The following is a 16,471-nucleotide window of genomic DNA, read 5'->3' as shown; positions in this document are numbered from 1 at the left end:
TAGCTCTAAAAGGTCTTGTAGGTCTTCATAGAACCATTCAACTTCATCTTCTTCAGTATTACTGGTTGGGGCATAGACTTGGATTACTGTGATACTGAATGGTTTGCCTTGGAAACGAACAGAGGTCATACTGTTGTTTTTGAGATTGCATCCAAGTACTGCATTTCGGACTCTTTTGTTGACCATGATGGCTACTCCATTTCTTCTGAGGGATTCCTGCCCACAGTAGTAGATATAATGGTCTTCAGGGTTAAATTCACCCATTCCAGTCCATTTTAGTTCACTGATTCCTAGAATGTCGATGTTCACTCTTGCCATTTCCTGTTTGACCACTTCCAATTTGCCTTGATTCATGGACCTATCATTCCAGGTTCTTATGCCATATTGCTCTTTACAGCATCGGACCTTGCTTCTATCACCAGTCACATCCACAACTGGGTATTGTTTTTGCTTTGGCTTCATTCCTTCATCCTTTCTGGAGTTATTTCTCCACTGATCTCCAGCAGCATATTGGGCACCTACTGACCTGGGGAGTTCCTCTTTCAGTATCTATCATTTTGCCTTTTCATACTGTTCATGGGGTTCTCAAGGCAAGAATACTGAAATGGTTTGCTATTCCCTTCTCCAGTGGACCACATTGTGTCAGACCTCTCCACCATGACCTGCCCGTCCTGGGTGGGCCCGTGGGCATGGCTTAGTTTTATTGAGTTAGACAAGGCTGTGGTCCTAGTGTGATTAGATCGATTAGTTTTCTGTGATTATGGTTTCCGCGTGTCTGCCCTCTGATGCTCTCTGGCAACATCTACCGTCTTACTTGGGTTTTTCTTACCTTGGACGTGGGGTATCTCTTCACGGCCGCTCCAGCAAAGCACAGCCGCTGCTCCTTACCTTGGATGAGGTGTATTTCCTCACCGCCGCCCCTCCTGACCTTGAATGTGAAATAGCTCCTCTAGGCCCTCCTGTGCCTGCGCAGCCATCACTCAAGCCTCACTAGATCAACTGATTCCCCGGTCAATGAATAAATGGGAAAGTTCTACTAAAAAATGGTTATTTAAGTCATCGAGTTTTGGCTGTTTTGCAGTAATACTTAATATGTGACCCCTAGATGCTAAACCCTCTGTTTTTCACCACCAGGCTAAATGGACTGATTTTATGATAAAAACTAGATTTAATTTGATTCTATAATTGCTACCATTATCTTTGGGAGAAAACGTTTCAGTAATTTCATGTCATGGCTGTTCCGTCTCAGGTAACAACAGATTATGTGATTTTGTAAAATCTTAGGAGATAAATTATTTGTGCAGTTATTATTCTAAGATCTGAAATCCAGTCACACTGGCTTCTAGAATATGGAAATCCTCTAAATCATAGGCTTTGATGAAAATGGAGGTAAATCCATTAATACTTAGAGATGTTTTATAACTTTGCTGTCCTCTTTTAAACATTAAAATTTCTTATTTTTGATAAAATAGCTGCATTGTTCAGGATCCTATAATTTGAATACAGAAAACTTAAAAAAATAAAACAGGTGTATGACATTACATTTGATGGAAGAGAGGATTATACTATTAATTTTGATAATGAGAATTACAAGTAAAATTTCTCATGAGGCTACATAGCTAGTATTACTTTTCCTTCATCTATTTGATACACAAAAGCTCACTGTAGAGTGACTTTTCATCAATAGCTCATCATAAATTTAAAAAACAATCAATTTTCTTCCCTCAAGACAAAAGATTTATATGGCTAAAGAATTGAGGTAACCCGTCTTCTATAAAGGGTTTCCCAGGCGGCACTAGTGGTAAAGAACCCACCTGTCAAAGGAGGAGACGTAAGAGACGAGGGTTCAATCCCTGGATCCGGAAGACTCAGGCATGGCAACCTACTCCAGTATTCTTTCCCAGAGAATCCCCTGGACAGAGGAGCCTGGTGGGCTACATACAGTCCATAGCGTCACAAAGAGTCGGACAGGACTGAAGCAACTGAACACGCATGCATACATCTTCTACCAAGGTAATTAAGAGCTCAAAAAAAGCACTTATGAATGCAGAAAAAATTTCTTTGAAAAGTACCAGAAGGAAGATATCTCTCTATGTGGGGGCTGTTGACACAAATCGAAACCAACAGTTCTTTGTTTTTGAGACTAAAAATACATAAATATTAACATACAGTACGATGTAAACCAGTCAAGTGGTTTCTTTAAAATTTATTTCTAAAGAATTAAATCAAACTAGTCTGCTTTATTCGTTCTTCATTTACATTTGACTTTATAAAGCTTTCAATTCTTGGTTCTCAGCATCTTGGTGTTGCTACTTAATTGATGTCCAAATAACCCGTTGTTTATGCCATTTCTTAAGTTATTCTGATAGGTTTCCAATGGACCTCTCTTTTTCAGCAGTGAAAACAAGTCACCATAGCCATTCCTTGAATTTCTGGTTCCCAATCACATCCATCATGGTGAAGGCAACAGCATTTTTCTCATACAATCAGCCACATCCTTTGAGGAGCAAGAGCCTGCCTTTCCACAAGGACACTGGGGCAGCTGGCCATGTTTGCAGTCAACACGCTTCATAGTTAATTACATATCTTTATCCATCCATTCATTTGGCAAATATTTACTGAGGGCAGTTATAGGCCAGGCACTGTTTTAGGCTTTGCGGTTACAGCAGTAACTAAAACTCCTTGCTCTCTGAGACAGACAAAAATGCATGTATATCAGGAAGTGCTCTGAAAAAAAAAAAAAAAACAGGCAAATAAGGAAAATGGACATTATTTATTCCTTCTGAAGAACTCAAAAGGATTTCAGATATGTTTACTGAGTCTCTCAGTTGTCATTTAAAATATTGGGTTGGCCAAAAAGTTCATTCAGATTTAAAAACCCAATAGAATGCCAAAAATTTAAGATACATAGAGAATTTCTGCTGGTTCAGTGGTTAAGACCTGCCTTGCAATGCAGGGGGCTCAAGTTCAATCTCTGATTGGAGAACTAAGATTCCCACATGCCACAGAGCTACTAAACCTGAGTGTTACTGAGCCCAAGTGCTGCAAACAAAGGCTCTCACATGATGCAACAAAGATCTTGAGTGCAACTAAGACCCGACACAGCCAAATTTAAAACATACACACACACACACACACACACACACACACACAAGGAACAGAAAACTTAGGATGTACAAACAACAAATTTTGCTAAATGAGTAAATGTCAAAGAGAAAAAAACGTTCCCAGGAAACAAAAACCCTTCCACTGATATCTAGTTTTCTAGTGCCACTGATTGTATCAAAGGAACTTAGATATGGATGTTTCTATGCATTTTGGAAATGCAGAAAGAGTCACAGAGTGTGGCTTCTATTCAGGCATACATTTGAGATGATAGCGGGAGGGTTCTTGAAAAAGAGAATTGTTTGGCTGTGTTTCATTATTCTTATCTTTTCCATTGACATCTTTTTATATTAAAGAAAAGCCTTCTGAACAACTCACACTCACACACACACAAAGAAAGAAAAAAAACAAGGAAAGAAAAAGAAAATGATTTTTCTAGTGACTCCTGCACTAAAGCAAAAAGGAGTTCAGATGAAATCAAGACTTGTGATGCAGGTCCTTGATTTAAAATAGAGCTTGAACACTTCAAAGGGAAGAACAAGATCAACAGATTTCTCTCAGGAAGGAACACCCGTTGCTACCTCAATAGTTGTCAAAAAGCTACTCCAAAGGTCACTGATCTCATCGAGGCCTGGTCACTGGGCTGTAGTGCGGGATTGCATCCCATGAGGCAGGCACTAACAAGCTGCTCGGTTCATGGAGCCTCCCCCAGGCCGGTTGGCCACCTGTCCTGAATTCCTACGTGAGGCCCCCAAGTGCAGAAGCTGGAGCCGCTGTTCAGTGACCACTTGAATATTCAAGCCCCAAGTTACAAGACCTCAAATCAATGAGCTTGAGAAAGCACTTTAAGTTATCCATCTATTATTATGATAGTAATGCTATTTATTTCATAAGGTTATTAAAAGCATAACATGAGCCAGTATCTTTAAAGTGCTTACAGTGTAAGTGTCTGGTACACAGTAAATGCTAATATGCTTCCCAAAGAATGTCAGTAAACACAAGAAATAAATCTGTAGTAATGTAACCGCAAGTGGCGTCTGGCTGTTCGCCACTCAAAAGCGAAAGAGAGGCAAGGTTGATGAAAAGGAAAGTGGCTTTTTTTTTTTTTTTGATGCTGGCAACCGAGTAGGGCTTACATGGGCAGACTCCTGTCCAGAGGTCAGCCTCCAGCCACTGACAACCAGTGGGAAAGAGCTTTTATAAACGGAAGGCGGGGACTACATGCAGAACAGCACAGTCAGCTCTGACAGTCATCTTGAAATTGGTTATCGGTGGTCTGATTAGCGTCTTCTTGATTATTATAACTACAGTTACTCTTCAGTTCCAGAGTTAGTTTGTTCCCGTTTCCTTGAGGCCAATTCTCGGAATTGTGGCAGCTTATGTCATGGCTCCAGTCTGATCATCATGTAATTAACCTCTTCCACCTGGTGGGGGTTTCAGTATCTATAAGACAGCTCATAGGATATGGCTCAGAATATAACCTGTAGTGCTTGAGGACGAACTAAAAGTTCTTGACTTTGCTCGGTGACTAAACTATTACTGTTTTGTGCTGTTTGACTGCTTTTGTTTCTGGATTTTCTCACTTATCTGATTAAAATAAGCTTACTGTTTGGCTAAAGTTTTTCTACAGACAAATGGCAGACAGATGACATGGGGTGGGGCTGGGGGCGGGGAGAAAAACCACAGGGTCCTGCTCTGTTTCAGTAATAGTCTGCTTTCTTTGGAAATTAAATGAAACATTCCCTATGATACTTTTGCTCCATTTCTCCCAGTCAATACTACATGTCCTCACATCAGTACAGCTCTGTTTCATTTATGTACCTACATCTTGTTTACTTGCTAAGTCGTGTCCAACTCTTTGGCAACCTCGTATACTATAGCCCACCAGGCTCCTCTGTCCATGGGATTTCCCAGGCAAGAATACTGGAGTGGGCTGTCATTTCCTCCTCCAGGGGGTCTGCCTGACCCAGGGATTGAACCCATGTCTCCTGCATTGGCAGGGCTCTTTACCACAGACTGAATCATCAGGGAAGTCCATGAGCTCCCATTCTGACCTAACACTGTGGTCCCCAAAAGGGCATCCATGCAGTTTAGGGTGCAGAAGACAATCTACTAATGTCGGTGAAGAAAATATTAGAACTTTTCTTGATATTTGTTCTATCTTAAAATAAGATAGAAATCACACTTTTCTAACATTTATTAACAAACTGACAGGGGTAGGAAACGTGAATTTTAGATAAATGTGTATTTATTGGGGATACTTGCACAAAAATATTTTATTGATGAAACTTTTTGAGAGTACAGATCATCTGTATGTTCTTCCCTACTTCAGGTCCAAGGACAGAATACATATGTACATTTTTACTTAAAAAGCACAAAATATAGTGCAAGCTTTCCTAAAGTGGAGTTCATGGATCCTTGGAGGATCCATGGATGGAATTCAGGAGATCTATGAGTCCCAGGAAATCACATAAAACATTTTATAGGCTGCACTTTTATTAATTTTATTGGGCTTTAATACAATTTCCAAAGAGCCAATGACCTCCCCAAAATTCATGAGGTGAGGGAAACTTTTCAAAGTTCCAAAAGTCTATCTTAAGGCACACATATAAATACCACCTTTCAATGAACACAATTTAGTTACAGAATTGTTTATAAAGAACTCAGTCACTCTCGGGAAGTGATGTCAGCATCATGGTGGAGTAAGACATCCTCTTTTTTTTTTGGCCGCAGTGCTCGGCACGTGGAACCGTGGTTCCCCAACCAACGATAGAATTCAGGCTCCCTGCAGTGGAAGCGCAGAGTACTAACCGCTGGACTATGGCCAGGGAGGTCCCAAGATGTCCTCTTTTTTTGGTCTCCCTTTTGTAGCAACTAATTAGACATCCATGAGCAAACATGCCTCTGTGGGAGTTGTGGGGTCCAGCACCACATGCTGAAAAAGCCAGGATGAGTCTCATCCACCTGTGCATTCCGTGGTAGGCAGACACAAAACTCGGTGTAGGATGCGGAACCAATGGAGCCAGAGAACCAGCCCCAAGCCCTCTCAGCCACGGTCAGGGAAAACCTGAAGAGTACTGATCTGAGCAGATACCTATGGATGAGAGAGAATCTACAGACGCTCAGCTTCCCTTAGCGGTATCAAGGGCAAGAGGAACTTGGTCGGGGCCACCCTTCCCCCAAGATTACTCAGAGCAGGGCTGAACTCTCTCGAGGTGACCTCTCCCCTAGGGAAAAAGGGGAGTGATGTGTGAGCAGCTACCCCATTTCTCTCCAACAGCACCCAGAGAACTGGGGGTAAGGCCTGTATGCTTAGGGGGAGGGAGGAGATCAGGAAAGGGCCAGATAGGAACATAAAGGAATGTAGTTCATGCTGACTGTGATCAGGAAGTCAGCAGGAAGTTCACCCATGAGCCTCTGAGGGGACTTCATCCAAGGTCCTCAGCTACCTATAAAGCCCCAAGAGCTAAATGCAGACCCCCGCCTCCCCCCAGCTATGTAGCCAGCCCCTTGTGTACAGAAGTGAATGTCGGTCAGGTAAATAGAGTGCCGTCAGAAATATTTGTGGACAGGGAAAAGCTACAAACTTGAGCTACAGCGCCACCTTCTGGAAAACAAGAAAGGCGTCCTGCAGCCAGCCGGCTGAGCTGTAAGAACCAGAGTAGACATAAAAAGCTTAAGAATTCTTCCAAGAAATGTAGAGAAGGTGTATACATACAGGGTTGGAGAAAACCCAAGATATAACAGAACCAACAAACAAAGGTAACTAGTGAAGATTTGAGGAGGTGTCTGCTTCTTCCAGTGTGAATGCAGCATTGCAAAACTACGAGGAACAGGAAGACTCAAGGAAACAGGTTGACACCAACAGATTAAAAAAAATAATCCTTCAATAAAGGAGCTCGAAGACAGAATTTTGTGATACAGCTGATAAAAAAATTAAAAATAGCTCTTTTGAGGAAATTCAATGAGATATAAGAAAACTCAGAAAGATAATTTAATAAAGTCAGGGGGAAATTTCATGTAGAAAATGAGAAATTTAATAAAGAAGTCCTTAAAAAGAACCAAACAGTAATGCTGGAGCTGAAAATTTCAATGAATAAACACAAATGTAAAAGAGAGCATCTGTAGCAGAGTAAGTCAAATGGAAGACAGAATAAGTAATCCAGAGGACAGGATTTGAAGAAGTCAAAAAGGGGAAAATTTTTAAAAAAGAATGGAGAAGAGCCAAGAAAATCTATGTGACCTATGGGATTCCACCAAACTTACAAATATTAAATTAATAGAGTTTCCAGGAGAAAAAAAAGAAAAATGGGAGGGAGAGAATGAGGAGAGAAGAAATAATAACTGAGAACTTCCTAAACCAGAGGAGAGACTTGAATATTCAAGTTCAAGAAGTTATCAGATCACCTTATTATTTCAATGTAAAAAGACCCTCTCCAAGACACATCATTATGAAACTGTCAAAAATCGAAGATAAAGAGAGAACCCTAAAGCAGCCAAGGGGAAAAGGTGATAATTTACAAAGAATCCCTGTTTAACTATCAGTGGATTTCTCAGCAGAAACCCTATAGGCCAGGATAGAGCGAAATGATATATTCCAAGTCTTGAAGGAAAAGAAATTGGCAACCAATAATGCTCTACCTGGCAAAGTATTAGAAAAAAAAGACTTTCCTAGACCAAAAAAATAAAAAATAGGAGTTCATCATCCCTAGTATGTATACAAGTTCATCATCCCTGGTACGTATAACGTACCAGTTAAGGCAAATATCGACAACTGTAGAAAATTTTAACCCCATAATGGAATGGTGTATTAACGCCTCAACCACAGTATAAAGATTAAAGGAAAACAATACTTTAAATAACTGTAGCTACTGTAATTTGCTAATGAACACACAATATAAAAAGGAGTAAACTGTGACATCATAAATATAAAAAGGAGAGAGAAAAAACATGGATTTTTTGTATGGGGTAGAAGTTAAGTTGCCGTCAGCTTACAATGGATCATTTTATCCATGAGATGTTTTTTGTGAGCCTCATGGTAACCACAGGGTTTCCCAGGTGGCATTAGTGGTAAAGAACCCGCCTGCCAATGCTGGATATGCCAGAGACAAGGGTCCGATCCCTGGCTTGGGAAAGATCCCCTGGGGAAGGGAATGGCAATCCTCTCAAGTATTGTTGCCTGGAGAATTCCATGGACAGAGAAGCCTGACAGGCTACTGTCCATGGGGTCGCAAAGAGTCGTACAAAACTGAAAAACTAACACGAATGTAGGATTGCATTAGCTAAATCAATGACTCAGAGAGTAATAGTTGTAAGAATTTAGAGGAAATTATGACTGACTCACATTGTTGTAAAGCAGAAACCAATATAACATTGCAAAGTGATCATCCTCCAATTAAAAAAAATTTTTTTAATTTAGAGGAAAGGATAATTCTTTCAACCTACAGGTGGTCAGTACCACTAGGTAACCTTCCAACATCTTGCCAAGTCTCATAGCTAGCTTCTAGAACAATATCAAGAATGTGAGAGAATTCCAATGGGCAAAGGTGAGACGAAGCCCAGCCTTTATTCTTCTTAATGTTCTCAGACAATTTCAGACGAACTGGATATGTCAGCTCCATAACTGAATCCAGGTCTATAGCCACCAGCGTGTCGGACGTGTGATGGAAACATCCATTTCATTCAGGTCTAGGTGGCAAGTGGCAGGAGAAGGATATTTTGTTCCTGACAGCTGGCCGGCCACGTAACTCATTACAGAATTCAGAGGTCTTACGGTTTTATCTCCAAAGCTCTGGCTCTGTTGGAGGTGTTCACAGTTCTTATAAATTCATTTTCATTTGTGTGCTAGGCAAATTGATTCAAGGAACTATTTGGCAGAATCTGTTATAGAAATCTGAGACTATTTTGCCACTGATGAAATGTCACCACATTGAAGCCTTTGATAAGACCCAGAGCTTTGCTTTGTTACTTAATTTTTTAAAATTATACAACCATAAATTTTTATTGATATCGTTATGAGGTTGTGTTTGGCCCTTTACAGATCTGTGAATGATTCTGGCTCTAACTTTGGGGGAGGAACTCATTATCTTTCGTCCCATGTTAAAGTTGAGATTTGAACTTCTCATAGACCAGGGGAAATTTTATTTCTTTGATCTCTCAAGATACAGCCCAAATGTCACTCCATCTGTGAAATGCTCTGTCTTTTGACTCTGGTAGCACTTTGCATATTCTCTTACTGAATCAGCTCTACTTCATTATAACTGCTTTATAGGAATAGGTGTTGAGCCCCCCTAAGACTGTGAACATAGTGAGATAAAGGATGGTCCTGTTCCCCACTGCACCTTCATGCCTAGCGCCGTGGCACTATGTCTAGGAAGCAGGAAGCACTCCATCAATGTGAACGTGTCGCTTCTGATTGTTTGATTAAATAGGACACAAATATTTTGTCCTCCCACACCCTGACCACACATGTGACTACAGTTAGCACAGAAATGGTAGAAGCAAAGCTGGAAACGGGTTGCTGACTCTGGCCAGGGGGATGGGGTGGTGCGGATGGCTCAAAACCCAGTCCATGAAGTTGCACTGGAATCAGAACGAGCCAGAGCGATTCTTTCTCTACAGTGCCTCCACACTTTGAAATCTTCAAATTTTCCAAATTGTCCTGAAGGACCATCTCCCACTTTTGTAATCAAACAAGGACCAGAAATAGACATACTTTCATGTAAAAACAAAATCAGATTTCTAAGGAGCAAACCCTTTTACTCTGGCAACTGCCGTAAAGTCCAGCCTGCTTCTATCATACCTTTTCCACTGTCAAACTTTTGTTCACTGATTCCTAAGACATCGATGTTTATTCTTACCATCTGCTGCTTGACCACATCCAATTTACCTTGACTCATGGACCTAACATTCCAGGTGTTAGGTGGTTAACCTTTGTATGTGCCATAACCAAAATGAGGATAAATTTTGAATGGGAAGCTCATTTGTTAAATGTTTCTATTAAAATAATTGTTATAATGTTTGGTAATCACATAGACTTGAAAACAATTTGGGGAAACCACCCTAGTATAATTGAAACAGTAGAGGAGCAGAGTGATGCAAAACAAATTTTAATAAAAGTATTAAATGGATCGGTGATGGCAGTTGAAGTTTCAAGATGAATCCTAGAAAGATCTGTGATTTCCTCCCTCAGGGTTTCTGGGAGTTTCTACAGGTGTCTGAATGGGAGTCAAAGCCTCTAGAGCAAATTTCCTCAGATTTAAAGCTAAACAGAGAGGTATGCCAAAGAGTGTTGACTTATATTTTTATCAGCATGCGTTAATAGCTATTAAAATTAGAAGACACTTGCTTCTTGGAAGAAAAGCTATGACAAACCTGGACAGTGTATTAAAAAGCAGAGCCACTACTTTGCTGACAAAGGGCCATATAGTTCAAGCTATGGTTTTTCCAGTAGTCATGTATGGATGTGAGAGTTGGGCCGTAAAGAAGGCTGAACACTCAACAATTGATGCTTTCAAACTGTGGTGCTGGAGAAGACTCTTGAGAGTCCCTTGGACAGCAAGAAGATCAAACTAAGTCAGTTCTAGAGGAAATCAACCCTAAATATTAATTGGAAGGATTTATGCTAAAGCTCCAATTTTGGCCACCTGATGTGAAGAGCAGACTCATTCGAAAAGACCCTGATGCTGGGAAAGATTGAAGGCAGGAGGAGAGGGGATGATGAGTACGAGATGGTTGGATGGCATCATCAACTCGATGGACATGAGTTTGAGCAAACCCCGGGAGATGGTGAAGGACAGGGAAGCCCGGCGTGCTGCAGTCCATGGGGTCACAGCGTCGGACACAACTGAGCGACGGAACAGCAACATATTAATAGCTATTAAACTTGTGATATAAACAAAGGGATGGGGGAACTTACTAGAAAGACCACTGTTTTCGTTCCTTGCCCAAATCAGGGGTAACTCCCTTATCTGAGTTAGGTATGATTTGAAGATGAACATTTCAGTTACAAGACACAGAAAGCCAAACCTTCCAACTTATGCTTTACCCTATCCATGCTATGCAACACACAAATACCACCCAGACCACTTTACAGGCTATAGCCAAAGACGTCTTCATGCCAAAAGTCATTGTCATAGAACTTTTGAGCTGGCATAGCTCACTTGCCTTGGGGGACAAACCCACTGGGGGTTGTTTGCACCCCTTAGCCAAAAGGTAGGGGAACACCAGGTGAATACCAAAATAGAAGTCTCTTTTATTACTTCCCTGGGACAGAACTCTTGGGTAAGGGTTATATTCAGTCATAATTACGTTATTTCGACGGCAGAACCCCTGTATTCACCAATGGCAACACAAACAATCCTGGGCAGAAGGATTTTCTGCCAGACTTTTCTACCTATTACATGTTTTCTTACTTGCAATACACATGTAACTGTATTCTAGGAACACTGCATTTTGGTGTAAGTGATAGGCAAGAGAGACAATTTGCTAATCTTATTTGTTTCCACTGAGAACAGAAAAGAAATCATCTGAAGAGTGTTGGAGAGATTCAAACTTATTGAAGGCAATTTTACTAAGGGTTCTCTGAGCTCTACTATATCCCCATGGAAACAGATTTCAAATGCATCTAAGTAGCAATTTACATTGGATGGTCATTTTTTGTTCCTGTATTCTTAGCCTTTCTCAGAGTTCTGTGATTTTTGTGCTATCCCCACCAACTTGGATGCATAAAGCTGGCTACTCTCACAAATAAATTTCATTCCTTCAGTAAATAGAAGTTGACTAACCCACCAACTATTGCATCATTCTTTTCACCTTTAAGATCTTCCATTCCCTAAAAATTAAGGAGTATTTCCCTTACCACTCTTTTTTTTTTTTTTCCCAATGTTATGCCCTTAATAGGTGAAAACACAAATTGACTCATAATAATCTAAATCTTATCATTCGGCCAAAGTATACCTTCAAAACTTTATTCCAAAGTGCCACAAAATAAAGAATGGGAGAGGGGAGGGGAGTATACCCTCTGTGGACTGAAAGGTAGAGAAAGGTTTAACGAAAGAAGTTAATCTTGAGATAAAGCATTTGAGAAGAATTTGGATAAGTGGATAAGATCAGTGTTTGAGAATAAAATTATTGTTCAAATTATTGTTTTTACAGCAGGTAACCAGAGACCAGCTGCCCCATTATGACTTGGATATGAATATATGTTCACCTTTCTACACTTGCCTTTGAAAAATAGCAATGAACCCAAATAATGCTGACTTTCTGGGAGAAGGAAAGAGATGCTACACTTGCTAAATCTGAAACCTAAAGTTTACACATACACAACTATGTGCTTTTCATATCACATGCTAATCCAGTAAGTATTAAATCACTGTGTACTTGCCATAGGATGACTTTATAATGTTCAGTTGCTCAGTCGTGTCCAACTCTTTGTGACCCCATGAATAGCAGCATGCCAGGCCTCCCTGTCCATCACCAACTCCCGGAGTTCACTCAGACTCATATCCATCAAGTCAGTGATGCCATTCCAGCCATCTCATCCTCTGTCGTCCCCTTCTCCTCCTGCCCCAAATCCCTCCCAGCATCAGGGTCTTTTCCAATGAGTCAACTCTTCGCATGAGGTGGCCAAAGTATTGGAGTTTCAGCTTTAGCATCAGTCCTTTCAAAGAACACCCAGGACTGATCTCCTTTAGAATGGACTGGTTGGATCTCCTTGCAGTCCAAGGGACTCTCAAGAGTCTTCTAAAACACCACAGTTCAAAAGCATCAGTTCTTCGGCACTCAGCTTTCTTCACGGTCCAACTCTCACATGCATACATGACCACAGGAAAAACCATAGCCTTGACTAGACAAACCTTTGTTGGCAAAGTAATGTCTCTGTTTTTTGAATATGCTATCTAGGTTGGTCATAACTTTCCTTCCAAGGAGTAAGCGTCTTTAATTTCATGGCTGCGATCACCATCTGCAGTGATTTTGGAGCCCCAATAATAAAGTCTGACACTGTTTCCACCATTTCCCCATCTATTTCCCATGAAGTGATGGGACCAGATGCCATGATCTTCATTTTCTGAATGCTGAGCTTTAAGCCAAATTTTTCACTCTCCTCTTTCACTTTCATCAAGAAGCCCTTTAGTTCCTCTTCACTTTCTGCCATAAGGGTGGTATCATCTGCATGTCTGAGGTGATTGATATTTCTCCCAGCAATCTTGCTTCCAGCTTGTGCTTCTTCCAGCCCAGCCTTTCTCATGATGTACTCTGCATAGAAGTTAAATAAGGAGGGTGACAATATACAACCTTGACGTACTCCTTTTCCTATTTGGAACCAGTCTGTTGTTCCATGTCCAGTTCTAACTGTTGCTTCCTGACCTGCATACAGACTTCTCAAGAGGCAGATCAGGTGGTCTGGTATTCCCATCTCTTTCAGAATTTTCCACAGTTTATTGTGATCCACACAGTCAAAGGCTTTGGCATAGTCAATAAAGCAGAAATAGATGTTTTTCTGCAACTCTCTTGCTTTTTCAATGATCCAGCAGCTGCTTACTCATTCAGTTGCTTAGAAACAAGAGACATTCTAGTTTACAATGTTAACTTTAGCTGAGTAGAGCGTATTAATTTTATGGTCATGCTTACTCACCTATGAAAGAGTTACTGTCTACCACCCAGTGTCCTCGTAGAAAATTCTCTTACTGTAACTTGCCAGTTGCCAAGCAGGGTCAGATTCCTTCTAAACACTATTTAGCCTTTCTCAACTTCTCAAGTGCCCAGGAGTACAGGATTCCAGTAACTGGGCTCTTCATTCTCTCACAATGAAATTTAATTCCATCTATTGATTAGAATGTTTCTTTCTCTCTTGATGTTTGAGTTTGGTAGTGCTGGTACATTTAAATAAAGTCTTCCAAAAGCTAAAAAAATCCACCATTTTATAATGACTGTCTGTGTTCTAATTCTTTTATAAAGAATGCTTAAAATATTTAAATACTACCACATTTTAAAAAACAGACTTTGAAACTCACTGAACTAGACATGGGATATAAGTTGCAAGGGTATATTCACCCAGTGATCAATTATCTTCTGAAATCAATCAGTGTGGTTTGACTAGGAAAAGTCATCTTGGTATGTATACTGTTATGAACTACTTCACTCTGTCTTTGATTGTCACAGCCCTGGTTCTACTTAACAAACTTCTAATGACAGATGTGCTGTGCCAAGTCACTTCAGCCATGTCGGACGCTTTCCGACCCCATGGACTATAGCCCACCAGGCTCCTCAGTGTCCATGGGATTCTCCAGGCAAGAATACTGGAGTGGGTTGCTCTTTCCTTCTCCAGGGAATCTGCCCAATCCAGGGATCGAATCCATGTCTCTTATGTCTCCTGCATTGACAGGCAGGTTCTTTAGCACTAGCACCACTTGGGAAGCCCAATGACAGGACAGGTACTTAATAATACTTACTGAATTAAATGAAATTGAACTCAATTTACTGTTTTTGACAAATAACTGTAGACTTAGAAAATCATAATTTTTAATTTAGAAGAAAATCCCACTGATTTCTCCTATCCGCTCCCCACCCCTCCCCACACCCCACTCTCAGTGCCATGATAACAAGTCTGTTCCTAGAATTCATTGAGAAAACATTGTGTAAATTCAGAAATCTCTTGCGGAGACACTAGTGCCTCTGTACACCCCTTGTCTCATTGCTCATGGTCAAGTGAGAAAGCACACATACTGAGAACTGCTAGGATAATCTTAGAAGTGTATTTTAAGGAAGACCAATAGAAGATATTAAGAAGAGGTGGCAAGAATACACAGAAGAACTGTACAAAAAAGATGTTCACAACCAAGACAATCACGATGGTGTGATCACTGACCTAGAGCCAGACATCCTGGAATGGGAAGTCAAGTGGGCCTTAGAAAGCATCACTACGAACAAAGCTAGTGGAGGTGATGGAATTCCAGTTGAGCTATTCCAAATCCTAAAAGATGATGCTGTGAAAGTGCTGCACTCAATATGCCAGCAAATTTGGAACACTCAGCAGTGGCCACAGGACTGGAAAAGGTCAGTTTTCATTCCAATCCCAAAGAAAGGCAATGCCAAAGAATGCTCAAACTACCACACAATTGCACTCTTCTCACACGCTAGTAAAGTAATGCTGAAAATTCTCCAAGCCAGGCTTCAGCAATACGTGAACTGTGAACTTCCAGATGTTCAAGCTGGTTTTAGAAAAGGCAGAGGAACCAGAGATCAAATTCCCAGCATCCACTGGAGCATTGAAAAAGCAAGAGAGTTCCAGAAAAACATCTATTTCTGCTTTATTGACTATGCCAAAGCCTTTGACTGTGTGGATCACAATAAACTGTGGAAAATTCTGAAAGAGATGGGAATACCAGACCACCTGACCTGCCTCTTGAGAAAGCTGTATGCAGATCAGGAAGCAACAGTTAGAACTGGACATGGAACAACAGACTGGTTCCAAATAGGAAAAGGAGTACGTCAAGGCTATATATTGTCACCCTGCTTATTTAACTTTTATGCAGAGTACATCATGAGAAAGGCTGGGCTGGAAGAAGCACAAGCTGGAATCAAGATTGCCAGGAGAAATATCAATAATCTCAAATATGTAGATGACACCACCCTTACGGCAGAAAGTGAAGAGGAACTCAAAAGCCTCTTGATGAAAGTGAAAGAGGAGAGTGAAAAAGTTGGCTTAAAGCTCAGCATTCAGAAAATGAAGATCATGGCATCTGGTCCCATCACTTCATGGGAAATAGATGGGGAAACACTGGAAACAGTGTCAGACTTTATTTTTGAGGGCTCCAAAATTACTGCAGATGGTGACTGCAGCCATGAAATTAAAAGACGCTTACTCCTTGGAAGAAAAGTTATGACCAACCTAGATAGCATATTCAAAAAACAGAGACATTACTTTGCCAACAAAGGTCCATCTAGTCAAGGCTATGGTTTTTCCAGTGGTCATATATGGATTTGAGAGTTGGACTGTGAAGAAAGCTGAGCCCCGAAGAATTGATGCTTTTGAACTGTGGTGTTGGAGAAGACTCTTGAGAGCCCCTTGGACTGCAAGGAGATCCAACCAGTCCATTCTGAAGATCAGCCCTGGGATTACTTTGGAGGGAATGATGCTGAAGATGAAACTCCAATACTTTGGCCACCTCATGCGAAGAGTTAACTCATTGGAAAAGACTCTGATGCTGGGAGGGATTTGGGGCAGGAGGAGAAGGGGACAACAGAGGACGAGATGGCTGGATGGCATCACTGACTCGATGGACATGAGTCTGAGTGAATTCCGGGAGTTGGTGATGGATAGGGAGGCCTGGCGTGCTGCGGTGTCATGGGGTCGCAAAGAGTA

General features: G+C 41.0%; 1 long non-coding RNA gene across 1 annotated transcript in view; it reads right to left on the bottom strand.

The window, feature by feature from the left end:
- Positions 1 to 2,191: 2,191 nt before the first annotated feature.
- LOC147361092 (uncharacterized) overlaps positions 2,192 to 16,471 on the bottom strand; it is a 151,219-nt gene continuing 136,939 nt past the window's right edge. The window contains exon 2 of the long non-coding RNA XR_015139749.1: positions 2,192 to 2,727. This is a non-coding gene — a long non-coding RNA (uncharacterized LOC147361092). The remainder of the gene's footprint in view (positions 2,728 to 16,471) is intronic.

Source organism: Bos grunniens, chromosome 13 (genome assembly GCF_055505025.1).
Source record: "Bos grunniens cultivar Pamir isolate PY7600 chromosome 13, Bosgru_T2T1.0, whole genome shotgun sequence".
NCBI classification, from domain to species: domain Eukaryota; kingdom Metazoa; phylum Chordata; class Mammalia; order Artiodactyla; family Bovidae; genus Bos; species Bos grunniens.
Note: the sequence above shows the minus strand (reverse complement) of the source record. Positions and strands in the feature narration are given on the sequence as shown.